General features: G+C 45.4%; 1 pseudogene across 1 annotated transcript; it reads left to right on the top strand.

Annotated features, from left to right (window-relative positions):
- Positions 1 to 4,180: 4,180 nt before the first annotated feature.
- LOC311520582 (interferon beta-like) lies at positions 4,181 to 6,001 on the top strand (annotated as a pseudogene). The gene is made up of 2 exons: positions 4,181 to 4,461; positions 5,585 to 6,001. The product of its transcript is annotated as an interferon beta-like (transcript).
- The last annotated feature ends 970 nt before the right edge of the window (positions 6,002 to 6,971 follow it).

Consider the following 6,971-nt stretch of genomic DNA (forward strand, 5'->3'; position numbering starts at 1 on the left):
ATATCCCAACAAACCCTAGCAATCCTTCTCCAGGTACCACTTCCCATCCCAGAAAGTTCCCCACCTACAAGGCAGGTGATGATACTGAGGCCTTCTTAGAAAACTTCGAAAGGGCCTGCCTTGGGTACAGCATCTCTACCGACCAATACATGGTAGAGCTGAGGCCGCAGCTCAGTGGACCCTTAGCTGAGGTGGCAGCTGAAATGCCTAAAGAACACATGAACAAGTATGAACTGTTTAAATCCAAGGCGAGAGTCAGAATGGGGATAACACCTGAGCATTCTCGTCGGAGGTTCAGAGCCCTAAGGTGGAAACCAGACATGTCATTTACCCGACATGCCTACCACATTGTGAAACATTGGGATGCCTGGATATCAGGAGCAAGTGTTGAATCTCCAGTAAATTTGCCCTTCCTAATGCAAATGGAACAATTCTTAGAGGGGGTTCCTGAGGAAATAGAAACATACATCCTAGATGGGAAGCCCAAAACTGTAATCGAGGCAGGAGAGATTGGAGCCAGATGGGTGGAGGTGGCAGAGAAGAAGAAAACTGGTCGCAGTTGGAGCGGAGACCAGAAGGGACAACCCCAGACCACACCCTATTACCGGGGGCCGCCAAAAGCCCCACCTACCTCCCAAAGAACCCTCCAGACCCCTTATCGTCCCACCACCCCGTTCTCCAGCAACCCTCCTCGCCCCAGTGACCCGTCAGCTGGACAATGTTTTAAATGTAACGAACTGGGGCATGTAAAGGCCAACTGCCCCAAGAACCCCAACAGATTACAGTTCATTGCACCGGAATCACACCAGAGGTCCGCAGGCCCAGATACCTCCCAGATACCCTTGGAGCGGAGGGAAACTGTGAGTGTGGGCAGGAAGAAGGTCACCGCGTGGAGGGACACCGGAGCACAAGTGTCAGCTATCCATGCTTCGTTAGTGGACCCCAATTTAATCAACCCAGAGATCCAAGTGACGATTCAATCCTTCAAGTCCAACTCTTTCGATTTGCCTACAGCCAAGTTGCCTGTCCAGTACAAGGGCTGGTCAGGAACGTGGACTTTTGCAGTCTATGATGATTATCCCATCCCCATGCTGTTGGGGGAAGACTTGGCCAATCATGTGAAGCAGGCCAAGAGGGTGGGAACGGTCACCCGCAGCCAGGCTAAACAAGCCGTGAGGCCTAGCTCTGTTCCGGAAACTTCTATCAGGACCCGGTCAGAGGTGATGGACCCGGACCCCAGGCCAATGTCTGCAACAGCAGTAGTGGATCCAGTCCCAGAGACCCAGACAGAACCAATCCCAGAACCAGAACCAGCCAAACAACCAACACCAGACCCATTGCCAGCACTGAATCCAGTACTTGCAACTTCAACACCAGAGGGCCCCACCTGAACCTGAACTGGCAGCAGCCGATAACCCTACACAAGAGGCTCAGCCAGAGCCTGAATCCCAACATAGTGCACCCGCGGAGAGCGGTTCACAGTCAACAGAAACAGCTCCATCCCCTACATCGCTTCCAGAGGTACCAAGCATAGGTCCACAATCCCATGAGGAACTGATGTCTCCAACATCAAGGAAACAGTTCCAGACCAAATAGGAAGCAGATGAAAGCCTCCAGAGAGCTTGGACAGCAGCACGGAGCAACCCACCGCCTCTCAGCTCTTCTAATCGATCCAGGTTTGTTGTAGAAAGAGGACTTTTATACAAGGAAACTCGAAAGGACCTGATCAAGAATTCCACCCTGTAGTGTTTCTCAGTGAAAAACTGTCTGAGAGGGAAAGCAACTGGTCAGTCACTGAAAAAGAATGTTACGCCATTGTCTACACTCTGGAAAAGTTACGCTCATATGTTTGGGGACGGCGTTTCCACCTGCAAACCGACCATGCTGCACTGAAGTGGCTTCACACCGTGAAAGAAACTAACAAAAAACTTCTTCAGTGGAGTTTAGCGCTCCAAGATTTTGATTTCGACATCCAACACATCTCAGGAGCTTCTAACAAAGTGGCTGATGCACTCTCCTGTGAAAGTTTCCCAGAATCAACTGGTTAAAATCGTCCTTGAGATGTGGAAAATATTGTTAGTCTTTATGTACTTGGTAGTATATTTAGAGATGCATGTGTCTTATTAACTCTGTTTTTCCTAGAGCTCCAGGAAGAAATCCCAGCCAGTGTTTTACCCTAGCTGAGATTTGGGGGGCGTGTCATAAATATAAAGGGAAGGGTAAACCCCTTTGAAATCCCTCCTGGCCGGGGAAAACTCCTCTCACCTGTAAAGGGTTAAGAAGCTAAAGGTAACCTCACTGGCACCTCAAAGTGACCAATGAGGAGACAAGATACTTTCAAAAGCTGGGAGGAGGGAGAGAAACAAAGGGTCTGTGTCTGTCTTTATGCTGCCTTTGCCGGGGATAGACCAGGAATGGAGTCTTAGAACTTTTAGTAAGTAATCTAGCTAGGTACGTGTTAGATTATGATTTCTTTAAATGGCTGAGAAAAGAATTGTGCTGAATAGAATAACTATTTCTGTCTGTGTATCTTTTTTGTAACTTAAGTTTTTGCCTAGAGGGATTCTCTATGTTTTGAATCTAATTACCCTGTAAGGTATCAACTATCCTGATTTTACAGAGGTGATTTCTTTACTTCTATTTCTATTAAAAGTCTTTTTGTAAGAAAACTGAATGCTTTTTCATTGTTCTCAGATCCAAGGGTTTGGATCTGTAGTCACCTATGCAAATTGGTGAGGCTTTTTATCCAACATTTCCCAGGAAAGGGGGGGTGCAAGTGTTGGGAGGATTGTTCATTGTTCTTAAGATCCAAGGGTCTGAGTCTGTAGTCATCTAGGCAAATTGGTGAGGCTTTTTACCAAACCTTGTCCAGGAAGTGGGGTGCCAGGTTTTGGGAAGTATTTTGGGGGGAAAGACTTTTCCAAACAGCTCTTCCCCAGTAACCAGTATTTGTTTGGTGGTGGTAGCGGCCAATCCAAGGACAAAGGGTGGAATATTTTGTACCTTGGGGAAGTTTTGACCTAAGCTGGTAAAGATAAGCTTAGGAGGTTTTTCATGCAGGTCCCCACATCTGTACCCTAGATTTCAGAGTGGGGGGAGGAACCTTGACAGCAACAGTGTGATTTGTGGGTAAGATCTGATTTGTATATTGACCTGGGTCTGGGGCTTGGTCCTTTGGGATCAAGAGAACCCTTTTTCTTTTACTGGGCCATTGGTTTTCATAACCATTTGTCCCCTTAACAAGTGGCACTGGTGGTGATGCTGGGAAACTGGAGTGTCTAAGGGAATTGCTTGTGTGACTTGTGGTTAGCCAGTGGGGTAAAACCAAAGTCCTCTACATTTGGCTGATTTGGTTTGTCTTGGTGTGCATAGATACCCCAGCCTTGGCTGTAACTGCCCTGCTTTAAGCAATTTGTCCTGAATTGGCACTCTCAGCTGGGTCCCATCAGAATTAGCATCATTACAACAGGAAACAAAGAGGCTTAAACAAAGCAGAAGAATTTCCCTGCCCATGCCAAGGGGAAAGCAAAAGTCAAAGGAGGAGGAACCAGTAAAAATAGCGAACACTGATTTTGATTCTTAAAACATTCTTTGAATTATTACAACCTAGGGACATGCCTGTTAAAAATACACAGCATGACTTCTCTTCATAACCTCCTTCTGGCCACACTGTAAATCACAATCATCCATGTGGGTACCTCTCTAGTATGTGTAACTAATTGCTCATCCTATTTTACGACTTACCCTCCATTTTTCACCACTGTCAGCTACTCAGAGTGACCAACAGGACATGATGTTCACACTGTCTAACTGCATCTATTCCTCAGCTACAGTATGTATATTCAGATCTGGAAGTAAACGAAAAATGAAAAAAAGGTTCCATTCTCTCAGAGCGTACTCTCTATCTCCAGCAAAAATGGTGAATACTGATTTGGATCTTCTCTCTACCACTTCTGAAGCGTGGATGATCTTACTAAATTATATCTTTAAATTAATGTATCATGAAAAGCCTGTATGTATGTGGATCCACCATGAGTTAACGGGGTTGTGTATTGTCATTTGTGGTCACTTTCACAAAAATACAAAAAGGAGGAAACGTTGTAAAAGAACTAGAAAACAGTGAATTCAACAGAAAGAAAAAGTCTGAAGTGTCCAAGAAGGAAAATCTTGTAAATAGAAAATGATGATAGAAACATCCTCCAACCAAATACTTAAATTCAGAGACACAAAGGAAAGATACAGCAGTCTACGTAGGACCCTCAACAAACTCCAGGCTCAAGGTTCCAGACAAAGTAAAGGAGCAGAAGACATTGTCATAACCACCAGGTGTTTGCTGCACATTTGCCTCATGTTGCTCTTGTCCAATCTCATCTCGGCTCTGTACCATACGTAACTTCCAGCAGAACAAAATGAACAAAGAGCTTAGAGCTTCTGAAGAAAATGAGAGGAAATTTCCGCTCTGTCACATTATTGACATGAACTAGGACCATATAGAACATGGTTGCAACCAAGGTCCCGTAGTGGCACCAAATCTTGTATAAAGGGGGTCAAATAAGGTGTCTCAGACAAGGTTATGGTTTGCTGGTTATGATTATGTTGTCTATATGTGTGTATCATTTTGTAGTTAAAGTTATGAATATTGGCTCTATACGGTCTGTATTTTGAACTTGTGCTATGCTTCTGGGAAACACCACAGACAAGTTGGTGTCAGCTCTGCCTAGCCTGCTTGATGGCCCATTAAGGACCATCAGCTATACAAGTGACCCACTGAGAGAAGACTGATGCCTTGTGACTCAGCAAGGTATGCAGGGACATGCCTATGGACAGAACTCTGTGGTTTTTCCAGGCCGTGTGATGGACAGCTTGTCTTTGGAACAAAGAAAGAAAGACCACATGGCAAGAAAATATAAAAAGCTGCTGCAGCTCCTCCATCTTGTCTTCAATTTTGCTTCTTACCTCTTTGCTACACTGGAGGAACTTTGCTACACTGAAGCATTGAACAAAGGACTGATGACCCATCCCAGCTGTGGATGTACTCCAGAGACTTGATTTGAACCTGCAGTTTATTCTATCACTGCTGCAAGCCTGAACCAAGAACTTTGCCATTACTGTATGTAATTGATTCCATTTAACCAATTCTAGCTCTCATCTATATCTTTCCCTTTTATGAATAAACCGTTAGATTTTAGATTCTAAAGGATTGGCAACAGCGTGATTTGTGGGTAAGATCTGATTTCTATATTGACCTGGGTCTGGGGCTTGGCCTTTTGGGATTGAGAGAAACTTTTTTCTTTTACTGGGGTATTGATTTTCATAACCATTTGTCCCCATAATGAGTGGCACTGGTGGTGATACTGGGAAACTGGAGCGTCTAAGGGAATTGCTTGTGTGATTTGTGGTTAGCCAGTGGGGTAAAACCAAAGTCTTCTCTGTTTGGCTGGTTTGGTTTGCCTTGGTGTGTACAGAAAGCCCAGCCTTGGGCTGTAATTGCCCTGCTTTAAGCTATTTGTCCTGAATTGGCACTCTCAGTTGGGTCCCGCCAGAATGAGCATTGTTACAGTGGCATAGTCGTGACACCCCCTCAGAATGCATAAATGAAAAGGCAGCTTTCACCCAGGATGTTGTCCAGCTTCCAGTGTCCTAGAAGGAGAATTCCAAGGTGGAAATCCAAGAGATCCTTCAAGAGATCTTCACGGTCTTTAGCAAAAACCTCACCCAAAGTGCCTGGGATGGGACTTCCATAGTCAGGTTCCAAAGTGGACTTTACCAGCAAATTCAGCAGCTGGAGGCATGTTTGAGAGCAGAGATGGAAAAGGACTTAACCACCACAGAAAGTGAGGACCTCCAGCTCACCAGTCAGAGAGTGAAACAATACTTTCAGAGGATAGATGCTTTCCTGAAAGAAAAGCAATACAGCCTGTGTGCCTGGGAGATCATTCACATGGAAATAGCCAGATGTTTTGTACTGATTGAGAAACTCACAAGAAGCCTGAGTAACTAAGGTACAGTACAAAACTTTTTCCTGGAGTAAATGAATTAACATTAATGTCAGTTATAGAGCTGAACAGAGATAGTGGATATTTTATAACTCTGCTTATATAGGGCTGGATCCTTCTTCTATAGGATCAGTGGCCAAGTAGCTACTGATTTCCATGGCAGCAGCTTCAGGCTCTTCCTGTCCTCCACTGGAAATGGATTTTCAGTTATATGGATTTATTTTTCTGTGTTTCTGCTATTATTTATTTTTGCACATCTTCACAATCTCCTACCTATCAGGTGCTGTTATGCAGTAGGTAATTGGCAGACCATGCAACAAAGTACACATATCTGGAATCCTTGGTCACCTCACCAGCACTTTGGTCATCAAAGAATTATACTTCCTCCCCCACCCCTCCACCTACCTCCAAAGTACTCTGACTTCTATGTATGTAGTGTTCTATTACGATTGTCATAGGAGCAGCAGTGATCTGTATGCTATGTATAACCTGTATGCTCAAAAGTTCTGTTACACTTCCCCCCACATTGCCTCCTCTCCCTCTTTGAATACCTGTGAAGTGGCTTTTCCCATCCCACTCCCGCCTGGAATGCTTGTGGAATGAATGGGCTGCTTGAACAGCTGGAAGATCAGAAGAGGTCCCAGGTAGACCAGGTGTTAGGCAGTGCTCAGACCCCCAATGCATGGACACTGCACGGACACTGGCCGAGGTGGAGTGTGACCAACCAGACACAGCCAAGTCATCTCTAGTCTCGGGCCATGAGGAGCAGGTCTTTAAAATTGAAAGGGGCCATGTGCTCAGGAGTGCACTCACAAGCTTGTACCTCCTGTGAAGGCCCTTCGCCTGGACCGCCTGGCGAGTGGTTCGCCATGTTGCATTCCATTGTGCCTTGGGAAGACTTACCTTCGTTGCACCATCCATTGCTGCGCTGTGGGACACTTACCTTGAAGGATCCTGACATCTCCAGTGCTGTGC

The sequence above is a fragment of the Lepidochelys olivacea genome (genome assembly GCF_965140295.1).
Source record: "Lepidochelys olivacea isolate rLepOli2 genome assembly, chromosome: 5".
NCBI lineage: Eukaryota > Metazoa > Chordata > Testudines > Cheloniidae > Lepidochelys > Lepidochelys olivacea.